Source organism: Sebastes umbrosus, chromosome 17 (assembly GCF_015220745.1).
Source record: "Sebastes umbrosus isolate fSebUmb1 chromosome 17, fSebUmb1.pri, whole genome shotgun sequence".
NCBI lineage: Eukaryota > Metazoa > Chordata > Actinopteri > Perciformes > Sebastidae > Sebastes > Sebastes umbrosus.
Window position 1 is genome coordinate 24,991,727 of NC_051285.1, and position 14,943 is coordinate 25,006,669.

General features: G+C 42.8%; 1 long non-coding RNA gene across 1 annotated transcript; it reads right to left on the reverse strand.

Moving 5' to 3' along the window:
* Nucleotides 1-923: 923 nt before the first annotated feature.
* On the reverse strand, nucleotides 924-2,994 carry LOC119475360. The gene is made up of 3 exons (XR_005203774.1): nucleotides 2,838-2,994; nucleotides 2,465-2,555; nucleotides 924-1,298 (listed from the first exon to the last, which is right to left on the reverse strand). It is a non-coding gene; the product is annotated as an uncharacterized LOC119475360 (long non-coding RNA).
* Nucleotides 2,995-14,943: the final 11,949 nt, after the last annotated feature.

Consider the following 14,943-nt stretch of genomic DNA (forward strand, 5'->3'; position numbering starts at 1 on the left):
GAGTAAAACACACTACATGACCACTGAAACGTTCTAATCACTGGATTGCTGTAGTCACGATTTCAGGCTTCTGTTCAAACCCCCATGTGGGAACTGGAATGTATTTCCAAGTTACAAGAATCCCTTCTGAATCACCGAAGAATTTCCCCTTTAAAAGTGGCAGTAGGCAGAATATTTTTGGCATCATTGGGCAAAAATTCCATAATAACCTTTCAGCATATTGTAATTCAAGTGTTCTGGGTGAAAACTAAACTTCTGCACCTCCTCATAGCTCTGTTTTCAGGCTTTAAAAACTCTAGCCTGTGACAGGAGATTTTGGCCAATCACAGGTCATTTCAGAGAGAGAGAGCGTTCTTATTGGCGGTTCATGCAACGGAGGCAGCTGTCAATCACTCGCAAACTCCAATCAAAGGCCAAACTAAGTAGCGCTGACCAAATATTAATCAATATTCTGTTACTGTAATGCCTATTTCTCTTGTAAAATGTTTCAGAAACATCTTGTAGTGTAATGATAAAGTTTGTCCGGCTGGTGGGCGGTGCTTGGTATTTCCTCAACTGACCTCAACATGGCGGCTGGGTCACAAACTTTCTTATTTTACAGCTAAACAGTACACTACAAGATGTTTCTGAAAACATTTTATGTGAGAAATAGGCATTACAGTAACAGAATATTGATTCATATTTGATCAGCGCTGCCTAGTTTGACCGTTTGATCGGAGTTCGAGAGTGATTGACAGCTGCTCAGAGACGGCAAGGCTCCAGTTCGGAACTGATTGGTTGTTTTCCTCCAGTTTGTGAAATCTTGCTGATGCCGTTAGGAGCACCGGAGGACACAGAGGCACATGATTTCTTTCAGATTACCTGTCTCATGCACTACTGTCAGGATATAGTGATCGTTTTATAAAAATAACTTTCTTTTAAATCATATTTGCTCCAACCTGCCTACTACAGCTTCAATCTCTGCATCCGTCCCTGCATCAAGAGGTTGTGGTCATGAACATCTGGAACAGGCACCTCTAATACTAATACTTCTAGACTCAATGGGCTAAAAACCTCTCTTGTTTGGCCATCTATCCTCCCAGAGCCCCATTTTTACTCCTCCCTTGTCCTCTTACTCCAGGCTGTGTTGGCTGAGACGGATGCTTTTGCCGGACTTTTCATTTGCCAGTGAGCTTGGCACAGGAATAATTACCTGTCTCTATGATCAATTACCTGATTACTCACCAGAGACGCACAAGATGTCTGAAGAGCAGAGCCTGGGATCTGTGCTGTAGTGGAGGACGGGCTTGCTGCACTGCCTGCACACACAGTACAGACACACAGAACACAAGCACAGACGCATAAAGAGATGTATATTAAGCATGCATACACACTCCATATAGATAGCTCTCTCCCTCTCTTGCAAACGCATCGCACACCCAGAGGATCATATTCTCCTTATGTTCTCCAGGCAGCTAAGCAGCTGACAGAGTCAAGGACACACTGACTGGTGGGCCATTGAGAACACCAGGAAGTCATTAAGAACGATCCTGACACACATCTCGGCGAGAAAGCATCCCTGTGTGGGGCAAAATAATCCCCCTAAACTGCCTTGTTATGATGAGAAATGTTTACCTGAGGGCAATACATGAGGAGAGAGTAAGCTGTAAAAAGGAAGCACTAGACGTTGTTATGTGATATTCAGATATTATCCCCACGGTATGAATAAACTCTTGAGTCAGATTATCATGTTGTGCAGTACCCCTCACGATATACAGCTTGACCTCTAAATAACACTTAGATATAGGCAGCCTCCCGATCTGCACAGTGATCATCCACACGCATAAACAATGCAGGAGGAATCACCCGGACATCCCCTCCATCCGCCGCCATGTCACATCTAATCCCACACAAGGCACACAGAAGAAGCTTGCCTCATGCTTGGCTGTGAAGTAATGTGTAAAGAGGCTTCCCCTGAAACCACTAAAGGGAGAATGTTTGTTTGTGCCCTGTGCGTATTATAGTTATCTTCTGCGCAGCATGTGACACACCACACAAATCTGTTTCTCTTAATCACACAATAAAAAATTAAACCCAATCTGACCAGTCTACACCTAGCCCTCCCAGGAATGTAGATTACACACCTGTGTATTAGCACACATATGTAAAGGCATTGTCAGGTGAAAGGTCAGGTCTTCAAAAAATGCTAACTTAATTGTTTTTAGTAAGGAAATTTAGTTCAAGGGTTTTTACACAACAACGATATGTAATGAGCATGTAGAGGGGGGTCACCACGACAGGGTGTTCTTGACATATTTCATCCACCTCCTCTGCATTGCGTGGACAAAATAACAGAAAAAATGACAATATACCAACGGCAAGTCAACAAAGACAGTGGTGTGCTCAGTGGGTACATCTTGAGATGCGCTCAACAAACACTCGGGGGTTAAAATCTTCAAATCAGAAGATAATAGCGGAGCCTGACCTTTTTAATGCAGTTGTTCAGGAATGTGTCCTGATTCTGATGAATGGGACAACAGGTTGGAGATAATTAGCAGCATTCAGAAGGTCCTTCCCTAAAAATCACAAACCAAAAAAGAAACATGGTTAAAACATACTGTACATGAGTTAGTCTGTGCTTCCTTAAAAGGTGCTCTAACCCAGTGCTTTTCAAAGTGGGGTCCGGGGACCCCCAGGGGTCCTTGAGGGGGTTGCAGGAGGTCCCCAGGCTAAAAGGGGAATCATTTATTTTCACTATAATTCCATCCATAATTAACACAAAGACAGAATGTATGACTATTTTGGTCACAGGTTTCATACACTTTGAACACTGATATATTACAAAAAAAAAGGCTTACAGGCAGTGAGAGTCCAGATGTCAGGCAGGTAACAAGCAGGTAGGCACAACAGGTGACAAAACCCCATACAGCAACGATGATGATCTGTCAACAGAGGTCTGGTGAGTGCAGGGCTAACGAGGGACAGGTGACACTAATCAAGGAGGCAGGAAACACGCTGGGGCAGGAACTGAAACGACAGAAGTTTTTCAAAATAAAACAGTACTAAACATGAGTGAAATGAAATGAAACAAGGAAAAACATAACCTCAGAGCAGAGCAGATTATGACACACGTTTAACAATATATTTTCATGTGGTCTTACTATTTTGTCCAGGCACTTCACATGTCACCACTACACAGTATAGGCCTCATACAAACATATATGAACAGACATAGACTGTAAACTGCGAGACCAGTTCCTGGGGAGTGAGCTCTTTCACTCAAAGAAAATTACAAAATCTTTCCAATCAATTTACTCCATTTCAGCCAGTAATGAGGATTGGCAGGCTTGTAGACAGCAGCTGCCTTCCAGTCACTGCTAAAGGAATAAAAATCTCAAGGTCTGCATGGGAAAGGTAGAGTAGCACTCTCAGGTCAGTCTGACTCCGAGGTGCTGGCTGTTCCAGCAGGGTCGTGCTTTGTCTCTCTTGCAGAGCTGAGTTAACATCACTCCCAATTCCTAAAAAGAATTACTAAAAATGAATGAATGATTTAAAATTCACACTCACACACAAAGTAAAAAAAAAAAAATCCCACAAATACAGCAATAGTCCTCACACATATTGCATCTTGCACGGTTTGGTAAGTCACTCACACAGTCTGCTCAGGGGCAATCAAAGCTATGAATAGCTCTGGTTAGCACACACAGAGAGCAAAAACCTTGAAGCTGACTGCTTTCATGAGATGCAGACTGAGTGGCAGGAAAACACAAATACTACTCCACAGTCCTTTCTTTTCTTCAAGCAGACAGCACATTAACATAATACAGCCTGCTTGGATTCCTTCGTCGCCACACAATTATGACTCCCCATTTAGACTCGTATATGCTAGTCTATAAATCCACGGAAGCGAATCACAGCAACTCTCTCTGGCCCATAGATATGCAGATGTTATGATCCAGAGGTTCTCTTATTCCCCTCTATGGAAGAAGCCATTGACCTTTTCCAATCTGTGCATGTGTCACTGCAAATAACAACAAAGCAGTAGCTTGGCAGAGAGGCACTGTGGCCCAGACATCATCATTCAGGTTACATACAAGAGTAGATCATAGAGGAATTCATTGCACAGGAACAGTAGGAACAGTTGGTAATGATGTTAAGTATATAAAAACAGTAGAGTTATTAAAGCGATATGAAAGATCACTGAGGTGGCTCTGGGTGAGCAAACACCAATACACCAGAATATAATGCAGTCCAATGCATTGGGAATGCTACAAATAAAATATTAAGCTTGTGAAGCATAAAGTAAAATGTTACATAAAACCGTCACTATATCCTGACAGTAGTGCATGAGATCTGAACCTGGCAACCCATGTTGTTCTTTTTAATAACTAATCTATGACATATAAATAAAATAATTTATCAACTATTAATGAAACCAGTAAGTAGTAAGGTAAGTAGTTATAAACTCTTAAAAAAAGAATGCCATATTAGAAAGCAGTATCTAAAAATGTAATGTATTTCAGGCATCTCTCCCTTCCTGTTTGTCTGAGGCCAACAGTGTGATGCATTACAGGAATTATACCAAGAATGCAGAGGCGGTTATCTCAACACCACACTTCTCCAATGTCCTACCCAGTTTATATTCACTGATAATTTGCAACTGGGCCTGGCCGAGTATATCTGAGCTCCTATAGGACTTGGATTAGAGAGCCATGTTATATAAAGAAATCCATGCTCCCCAGAGAGAGCTGTGTGGCTGTCAAAAGCCTGTAGAGTGGGAGGTTACCATTACTGTTCACTACACAGTAATTACAGATCTTTCATTACTAAGCTTCACTATATTCTACCTTTCTGTAGAGGGTGTACAGCTCTTATGATCACACAGCGCAGACACGCACTCATTGGACATTTTCTGTACGTAGGCTACTGTATCATTCAATTCCTATCTTGGCAGCACTGCTTATTTTCTAAATGTAAGCAGTGCTCTGTACGTCTGAAGTGGTTGAATGTTTGCTCTCATGTCAAGCTACACGGCACTGCCTCTTAACCAGCTTTTTATTCTTCACACGAACTTCAATAAGCGACCTCGCCGTGAGAGTGAATCGTGACAATCATCAGGATGGGTAGGCCTATTCTAATGGATGCTGTATCTGTGAACAGTGTGAGTCATTGCAGTTCCACGGTGAAGGTGGCGATGCTTAATTATACAGAGACCCAAGAAGTGGGTGGGTGGGGAGGGAGGGTGAGGGTAGGAGCTCGGCGCCTGTTACACAGCACGCCATATGCCTTCCTGGGAGCTTTCCGCCTGCTTTGATTCCTGACACTGCGAGATGCCAGCGAGAACCTGCCATCGGGAGACAGAAAGAGAGGAGGGGTCAGGAGAGAAGAGGGGCGGGGGGGGAGGAAATGTGAACAGAGAGAGCACGAGAGACGCGGGCAGGGAGGGCGAAGACAGGCAGGGATTAAAAAGAGCACCACCTTATACCTTGTGGCTCACTAATCACAGAGCTACTAGTGATCTAATTATCACAGACTTCATTTGAAAGATGTCAAAATGTCTCTGTGGAGAGCAGTGTCTGAAGCAAAAAGCAACTTAATCCTGCTTACGCTCGTCTCCGTTGGTGTTGCAACAGTGAATACATTTGATGTGCACAGTTAGCATCCCTGCTTCTATTCAGCCATGCTAGATGGCTCTAGGGATGGCAAGGTCGGCGTGTCAGTCGGTTGGTCCGCCGCTTTGGTCCAGACTGGATAAGTATTAGATAAATTGACATTATATATTGTACAGACATTCATGGTCGCCAAAGGATGAAGACTTATGTCTTTGATAATCCCCTGACTTTTCCTCCAGTGTCACCATGAGGTTCCAGGCTGCCTGGTTGTGGTTTAGAGTGAAATATCTCAACATCTGTAGGATAGACATTTAGGAACAGATATTCTAGGACCCTAGAGGATAAACTTGAATGAATTTTGTGATTCTCTTTTTCTCTACAGACACCAGCAGGTCAAATCTTTCTCTTATTCGGGAAAATATCTCAACATATACTAGATGGTTTGGCACTACAGACTACAAGAAGTGGACATAGTCAGCATGACGTCACCCACTGGTTTGTGGACTGCTATTTTAAAGCCTTGAGTTCGGCATTTTGATCGTCGCCAATCTTTTTTTCTTGTAACCAGAAGCGACATGGCAGTGACATCGATTGCCATAAAATTTGGTTAAGACATTCCCCAGAGGATGATTTGTGAAAGCTTTCACATGCTTCTCCCGTGTGCCAAGCGTGTAGGATAATTATCGTGGCCAAAGCGAAAACGTGAAAATGTAAAAGGGCCCTATCTAGAGTCAATGTTTGGTTTGCAAACATACCTATTAATATTATATTCCATTTCTGCCAATAAAGTGCTACAGGAATGAGTCCTAAAACCCTGAAATTAGTTGGCATTTTAGCACCTCTGGTTCCCTCGTGTAGAAGTCAATGGGTTTTTTGAATGAGTTTTTAGATAGATGCCTGAAATAAGGTCTGTGGTTAACACAAGCTGAAGAGATTCTAACGTTTTGTTCTATGATATAAAATACATCAATAAATACCCCAATTTTGAAGCTTTTATGTGTCTTAAAAAAGCAGTTGCCAACAAGTGATCCCCCTAAATGCTAGACTCTGTTCCTTTAAGGTCAATCTGGTCTCTCTCTTGGCCACTTCTCCTCCCGCTGTTACCTGACAAAGGTGTGACCCAACTTTGACTGCAAAAGTCTAGCAACTGGGCCAGTGGAGTGTTTGTATGGTACATGTTTGGGGTTTGGGGAGGTGGGTGAGTGCAGGGTGTAGTCGGGTGGAGAAGATAGAAGAGGGGGAAGTTGAGGAGGACTGATTGCACAAGCCAGCGATACAGGCAGCTGCACAGGCAGATTCCCCCCTGGCACTGTTGGTTCTGCCTGATTATTTAACAGGAGCAACTGGAAGTGGTTGACATGGTTTCATGGGCTTTGTGCAGTGCGCACTCCTCAATTATGGATGGGAAAAGTGACACTGTGACAGCTGTAGCTCTCAGGGGGTCGGAGGGAGGGAGGCAAAGTGAGAGACGGAGAGAGAGCATGCAAGGAGTAATTCTTTCCTCCTCGAGCGGGAAGATAGGAGACAGTCTCGGCGTAGACGTGACATACACACAAAGAGACATGCACAAATACACACACATACATGCGCGCGCACACACATGCACGCACACACACACACAAGGCCTCTTCTTGTTAAATTAAATATGCCCTGAAAATGACGGGAAGGGTGGGGGTAATGAGGAAATTATTCACAATCCTTGACATGCTTTAAATCAGATTATACTCTCCGCCTGCCTCAACGGGCCCAGTCTAAAGACACAGACCAATCCATTTCTTGCTTAAGGCACACCGCCTCCTACACACACTCAAGCACGCTGACACACACACACACACACACACACACACACACACACACAATGAGAGGTATAGAAAAGCTCATCTGCATCCATCTCAGTTACAGACAGGGGAGTGAGCTTTTTCTGTGGCTGGATGCAAAGTGGAAAGCGGGCTTGGACCTGCTGCCATCTCGGAGAATCATTACGTCCGATCCTGGAGGGAGTCACGCTGCGAGTGGCGGAGACGAGCCAAAAGAGCATGGTTCCCCCCAACAGCGGGCCGCCTAATGAAATGCATATTAACCAGTTGAGAGGGAGGGAGGCAGGGAACAGGAAAAAGGGGATTGACGGAGACATCACTGGCTCCAGCCCCCTTTTCACCAACTCACATGCCATTACATACCTCCACAGAGGAAACACAGGGCCCTTTGTTTAGCATTAAGGGCTCTTGTGCTAAGAGAGACATCCTCGTTGGTGCACCCTGCAATTATGTGGTAATGAGGTCCATGCATTTCACGTCTACTTGAGCGGTTAGAGCAGGTAGCGGGGAACGTGAAGGGGGTAGTAGCATATAGCGCTAGAGAGCGTCAGAAATCTCAGGCACTACCTCCTGAAATAAATCAAGGATATACTGTTGCAGCCATCATACATGCTATCCTCCCATTTAAATAGGATGGAGCGTTTCGGCGGTGACCTTGCAAGCAGCCTCGACATGTATGATCTATGGTAATGTATGTAAATTGAGACCAGTGATAGCATAAATTAGAGCTTAAGATGTGTGTTTAGAGATGCATGCATGTGTGTGTGTGTGCGTGTGTGTGTGTGTGCGTTTGATGTGGTGGGTCACGCAGCCTGCAGCAACTTGGGTTAAAGCCCACAGCTGGAGGCGCTGGAAGGGCCAGGTCTCAGAGGCAACAACATTCAGCTTACACAAACACAGCCGGGCGAGAGAAGTCAATCACATGCACACGCACACACAGGTGCAAAGACAAATGCCCGTGCACAAGTTCCCAGAAGCACACACACATCTAATTCGCTCAATTTTTTGCTGTGTGGGCTCATTTGCAAACACACACAACCTCTGACTAGAGCAGTGCAGCGATTCTGTATATAGCTGCATTCCTTTACACGACCAGTTCACCTGCATGGAAGAATTACCCTCACGCTTTAGATACTGGGATGCATTCCAAATCCATTCTAGTTAGTGTGATTCATCTCACAATATAAATACACTAAGTAGTCCTTATCTGTTACAGAGGTAAGCTCGACTAACAGGAATGTTTACCGTCCTGCTAGCCAGTGTTTTCCAGGCCAGGAGCATCAGTCTGTGTTTGTCCCTGAGGACGGAGGAGTAGAGACAGAGTAAGCTGTTATCTCAGAGATATCTGCCACCACAGCTGAGGCCAAGGGCAACAACAGCAATTATGATGGTATAGACATAGCGGGATTGAAGCATGGGGATAAACGGATGACATACACATAGAGAATGTAAAAGAGAGGGATACAGAGAGAGATGTTGGAAATGTCTGGCTTTAGTGGGTACAGTAACAAAGACTTCCCCCTGAGGTGACTGGCTGCCAGTGGATGTCCTGAGATAACCGCAAACACTCAAGGAGGACCGCAGGAAACAGATGCTGACGGCAGAGAGTTTTTAAAAAAATCATTACTAATCCACGACAACACGTGAAGACCTTGATAGCTGACCACATTTTTATTTGGCTTTAGATGATTTTACCAAGACAGAAATCATTTTCCTCCTGCGATAATGGTGAAAACATTTATTAAAAACACTTAAAAACTTAATCTGGTGTGTTAATTTATTGGATTCATTTAATTTGATTTCTTTATTATTATTATTATTATTATTATTATTATTATTATTATTATTATTGTCATTCATGATTTTTTTATTATTTATTTTATTTTATGATGAGTTTAATTGTATTACTATCTTTATTATTACTAATAGTATAAGTATAACAATAACAACAACAACAACAACAATAATTATTATTATTGTTAGCATTATTATTATTATTATTATTATTATTATTATTATTATTATTATAATATTTATTTATTTTTTCTCTTCCCTTGTTTTTGATTACTTTGTTTTTCAATTTACGGTTACTTTTTCTTATGTACATATTCTCTTATTTGTTATGGAGTAGGTTGTTATAGTCTCTCTTGTTTTTACGGAAGAAATAAAAAGCATGATTCAAAACACACTTCCTGAACCAGGATCATGTGTCATAGATCCTTGACGCCACGAAGGAAACGACTCACTGGTTTTTGAATTCTCTATCACTGACTTTACAACTTAACTGAGTTGAATTCACAAGGGCTGGCCATGGCTGCATCCTCTCCCTCCTTTTATTCTGTCCCTCGGTTTCATTTGCGATGAAACACGGCGATGTTTCTCGAGGTGCAGCTGCAGGTATGGCTGGAGGTCACTGCCAATACTGTCGTTTTGCCCGCCTGTGAGAACGACGTGGAGGAACATACTCTGCACAAGGACAGGATCATATTTTAGAGCTGACTCAACTTCTTGTGAAACATAAAAGGATGTTTTGCCTCAAACTGAGAGCTCAAATCACAAAGTGTTCTGCATTAAAGGCATATAGACCTTTAGAGGGACCTTTTTTTATTCTGACTTCTCTGTTTAACTTCAATGTTCAACAGCCACACTGCAAAATATAACAGTACCAAGACTCCTTGATGTCTATAATGTATGCTTTCAATAACCAGCAGCTGAGGGGAAAACTAGGTTTTTCCATCTGCAATATGCTCTCCTTGTGTCATGTTGTATCATACGACCTATACGGGTCATAAATAGTTGACGACACTGTTGTTGTATGATTCTTATTTTAGTCTCCCTGGGCACAAAGGCCCTGTAGGATCAGCTTATAAAAATACATTAGGATGCAAGGTCAATCAAGTTTGCACTGCTGACGAGCAGCAGTGAATAAAAAAAAAGCTATATGGCTTCCTTTTCTTCTGGAAATAATAAGTCATATTTATGAGGATCATAAAGAGAATGTGGATAGCAGAAGAGCAGCGCCGCTGCACTAAAAGCTCTTCAGCTCTACCTGGACGGCTGTTTTATTCTATACTGCACAGAAAAACTCCAGCATTGGCTATTGTAATTAGCTTTTGGCAATCAACATAAGATTATCTGCTTAATGACTGAGAAAAACAAATGGTATCCATCCTACCGGTGGAGGAGCTTCAGAGCGATCAAACGCACAACATCATTAAGACGCCTGCTTTACACTTCAAATTAGCATGAAACAGCTCGAAGATAATTAAAGCTGAGGTGGAGGTTAGGCCTACCGGAGATAGGAGATTTGTGAACAAATAATCACAGTCGCTTATTAATGAGGCATAAACAATCATCCAAAGTTGAATACATTTTTCACATACTAAGATGGGCTGTTCATGCTTGAGAGGTCGACTTGCCTTCGGCTACGAGCATTCAAATCCAATCAAGGACTCAGTCCAGGTAAAAGGCACATTCTCGCTATCTCAAGTGGTCGTTTCAGTCCTTCAACCTGATGAACTAGAAGTGCTCTGCTGTCTGTGATTCAATGATGAAGACAAGGAAAGGTGTCATGCATTACATTTTACAATCAATTATCATGTACTGGCAGGCCTGATTGGGGATTATATTGCAGCCCTGTCAGGCATTGTGACACTCATGATCTGCATGATCACAATGTGGTATCTCTCCCAGGTAATCTGCATGCCTATGGTGTAATAAAGTCACCATTTTTGCTGTGTGTGTGTGTGTGTGTGTGTGTGACAGCTGAGTGCTAAGCGCACCTTGTTATCATGATTTAAACAAAGGTGGAGGAGGGTGTGTGTACCCTCAGGACCTTGAGATAGATGGGACGAGAGACAGTGAGGGAGAGAGTGTGATAGTAAGAGATAGACTTAGTGCTTGGGTATACACGGAGAGTATATCAGAGAGAGAGCGGAGCCTCATTTGCATTCACTACAGACCGACAGCGGCGGCACACACCGAACCAAGCCCACCACCACCACCACCACCACCACCACCACCATCGTGCCCCAAGGGAGCTGCTGCTGCTATCGCCCAGAAAGAGGAGACGCCCGGCCTCCTCTGCTGATGAGCAAGCACGATTTTATTAAACAACAACAGAGCGATAGGGAGACAAATGAGAGACAGAGGGAGGGTGTCTGAGTGTGAATTTTGTGTTCCTTATTCTGAGGACATGAGCTCCTCTGGTAGCCAACCATCTGGATGTCTGGATGCAGGTTTTGTCACATGCACTCAAAATTGAGCACACACTTACAATAACAAACAGTATCTTTATGTGAACTTCTCTGTGCAATAATAATATTCATTGTATTCTACTTTCTATCGGCCAAAATATATTCTAATTATTTCTTTCAGCCTATAACCTGTGGAACAATTACTTTCTGACACAATATACGTTTCTTTTTTGGAGATCATGACCACGTTTGAACTTATTTTGTCATAGGGGTAGAGGATGAGGCAGGGTAAGAGGAAATATGGAGATGGACAAGGAGATGACAAATGCCTCCATGAAAGTAGTGGATTTAAATTAAGTTAAATACTTTTAACTTAAGGAAAAGTACCAACTAAACCAACTAAAAGTCCTACATTTAAATGATAATATGTATTATCTGCAAAATACAGTTAAAGTATCATAGTAAAAGTGGTCATTCTGCAGAAAACTAGCCCCTGTGTGACTCACATATTATACATTACATTTAGATTGTTAATAAGTTGTAGCTGATTGAGATTGACCTCGCTGTAATTACTTTATACATATACAGTTACTGTAGGTAGTTTAGTCAAGTGGTTCCCAAACTGGGGGTCGGGTACCTTTAAAGGGTTAAGAGATACATCTAAGAGGATTACTGAGGTAGGAACGAAGAACTTCTGCTTCACAGATTTTAATAATTTTTTCGGACTAATTTCAAATATTTGCTTTTTTGTTAAATATTTGCTAACTGCTCACAATTCATAGACATCTGACGAGTGACAATGGGCACCAATTAGACGCTTCTTTGCATGGGGTCACCGGCAAAAAAGCATAGGAAAGCACTGGTATAATCTTTAAAGGTGCTCTATGACATCCAGAGCATTAATATAGCAGCAAAAAACGATTTGCTATGTAAAGATATAGAGGAGTAATGTCTACCTGAGCAGAGTACAAAGTTTCCCTCTGAAATGTAGTGGAGTAGAAGTATAAAGTAGCGTAAAACGGAAATGCTCAAGTAAATTACCTCAAAACTATACTTATATACAGTACTTTGGTATATGTACTTAAACACGTGGTGGATTTGAATCCATGACATTGTGAGTGTATAATAGCCGACTGAACCAGCAGGACACACCTAATTCTTTTCAGTCCAATTCCTCCTTTCCATTTTAATAAACATATTCCAGGTCTTCGGCTACTGAGGTCAAATTGTTTGATACAGCGGGGTAAAGTTCTGTGGAACTTTACTAACACTCTCACAAACTTCAGACTGCGGTCTATTGGAGCTCAGTTCACCAGGTTAAACACTGGGATTCATGGTATTAAGGTAAAAAAAAGATCTGGCTACTTCTCTTAGACAGGAAGGCATTAAGTTAAGTCCTGGCTCTGACACACTGTGGGTAGAGGTGTCAGTGGACGCCAAGCACAGCCGTGGATCCTCCCATTCCTGCAGGCTCCTGCTGGGCCACACAGCATCCATCCACTGCAGTAATTAAACACAGCCCACAAGTATACACACTCTCTCACACACACATACACTAATTGCAGGCAGGAGGCATCCTACTCATTATAGGCCAAATTAAAGCAATCAATTGAAACTAGAGACCAGCAGAGAGGAATTCATTCATGGGGGCCTGATCTCCTCTATAAAGACCGCACAGGCTGCGTCAGCTACAAAATCGTGCCGATTGACCAGGGTCTGTCACACAATCAGTCTGTTAATCACCTTCGCAGTCAGCTAATAGGATGCACTTATAAAGAGATGCAAATACATTTCAGCTACTCCGTGTTGTATATGAAACCCTTCAACCCGTTTACGACGTAGAATTATGTTCTGCTCGGTGCCAACAAAAATCTCTTGGCTGACGCAAGTGGCTACATTGCTGCACACATCTGCAAGGCATTTCCTAGTCCAGTGCCTCCAAGTTTCTTCCTCTCTCTTCTTGCTTTTGCTTTCTCCAACACAAACACACACACCAGAGGGGATCAAAGTGTCGAACATTGTGGAAAAAAAAAGCACAAGTGTGGCAGGTAGGGTAATGCTTGCTGTTCATCTCTGTGTTAAGCACAGGACGCCGCCAAAATCATCTCCACACAAGCCCGCTTAAGGGAGGGCGCGAGTGTGAGCGTATCCAATTCCAACATTCCCAGTGTTTTTACAAACACATCATGCTCCTGTCACCAGGGAGCCCCCCCACCTTCCCTCTTCTCCTCTCCCTTCTCCACCAGCCAGGCCAACTGTTGCTCCATCTCCAGGGCAGATTAGGGGAAGTGCTGGCTCCTGAAGAATGCAGTCCTGCTGCTGCCGCCGCCACTCTCTGCTGAGGATTTATTAGGACTGGCATGGCGGCCCAGGCTTTTGGCCTCCAGCTAGCAGGGGAGAGAGGAGAGGAGGAGAGGGTGGTGGAGAAGGAGGACCTCTGCTGAGATATTACATGCCATCAATACAAAACATCATGGTGCCTCTTAAAGGACCACAACAGCTTTTTAACCTATGTTTTTGTTCAATGAGATGCTTTTTTAACATAGCTTTCACTTAAAGAGGATCTATAATGCTTATTTTCAGGTGCATACTTGTATTTTGGGTTTATACTAGAACATGTTTACATGCTTTAATGTTCAAAAAAGGCTTTACTTTTCTTATACTGGGTGTGCTGCAGCACCTCTTTTAACCCTCTGTCTGAAACGCTCTGTTTCAGCTTGGTTTCAGATTGGTCAGCTGGCCCACTGTTGTGATTGGTCAATCGAACCAAACTCTTCGGACTCTGCTCCAGCTCCACTCTAACTAGCTTACGGCAGAAAAGGCGGGATGTTTTTGTTTATGTGGGGAAGAGTAACTCCTTTTGGCCTGGGCTTTGTAACTTTGCAGACCTTTTACATGCACAAAAAAACTATAAAACACACCGAGGGAAAGGGAAAAAGCACAAAAGCATAATAGGTCCCCTTTAAAGATGCAATCGGTAACTTTGAGCAAATATGACAAAAAGTTATTTTTACAAAACTGTCAGTATATCCTCACCGTAGTGCATGAGACAGATAACCTCTGTGTCCTCCTGGTGCTCCCAATGACATTTGCAAGATTCTACCGGCTGGAGCAAACTTTCTCATTTTACAGCAAACAGTACATTAAAATATGTTTGTGAAAACATTTGAAGCAAGAAATAGGCATTACAGTAACAGAATCTTGATTCATATTTAATCAGCGCTGCCTAGTTTGACAGTTTGATCAGAGTTCGCGAGTTTTGCGAGCAGTGATTGACAGCTGCTGTAGAGACTCTGCAGCTCTGATTGGTTGTTTTTGTGGTGAAATCTTGCAAATGCC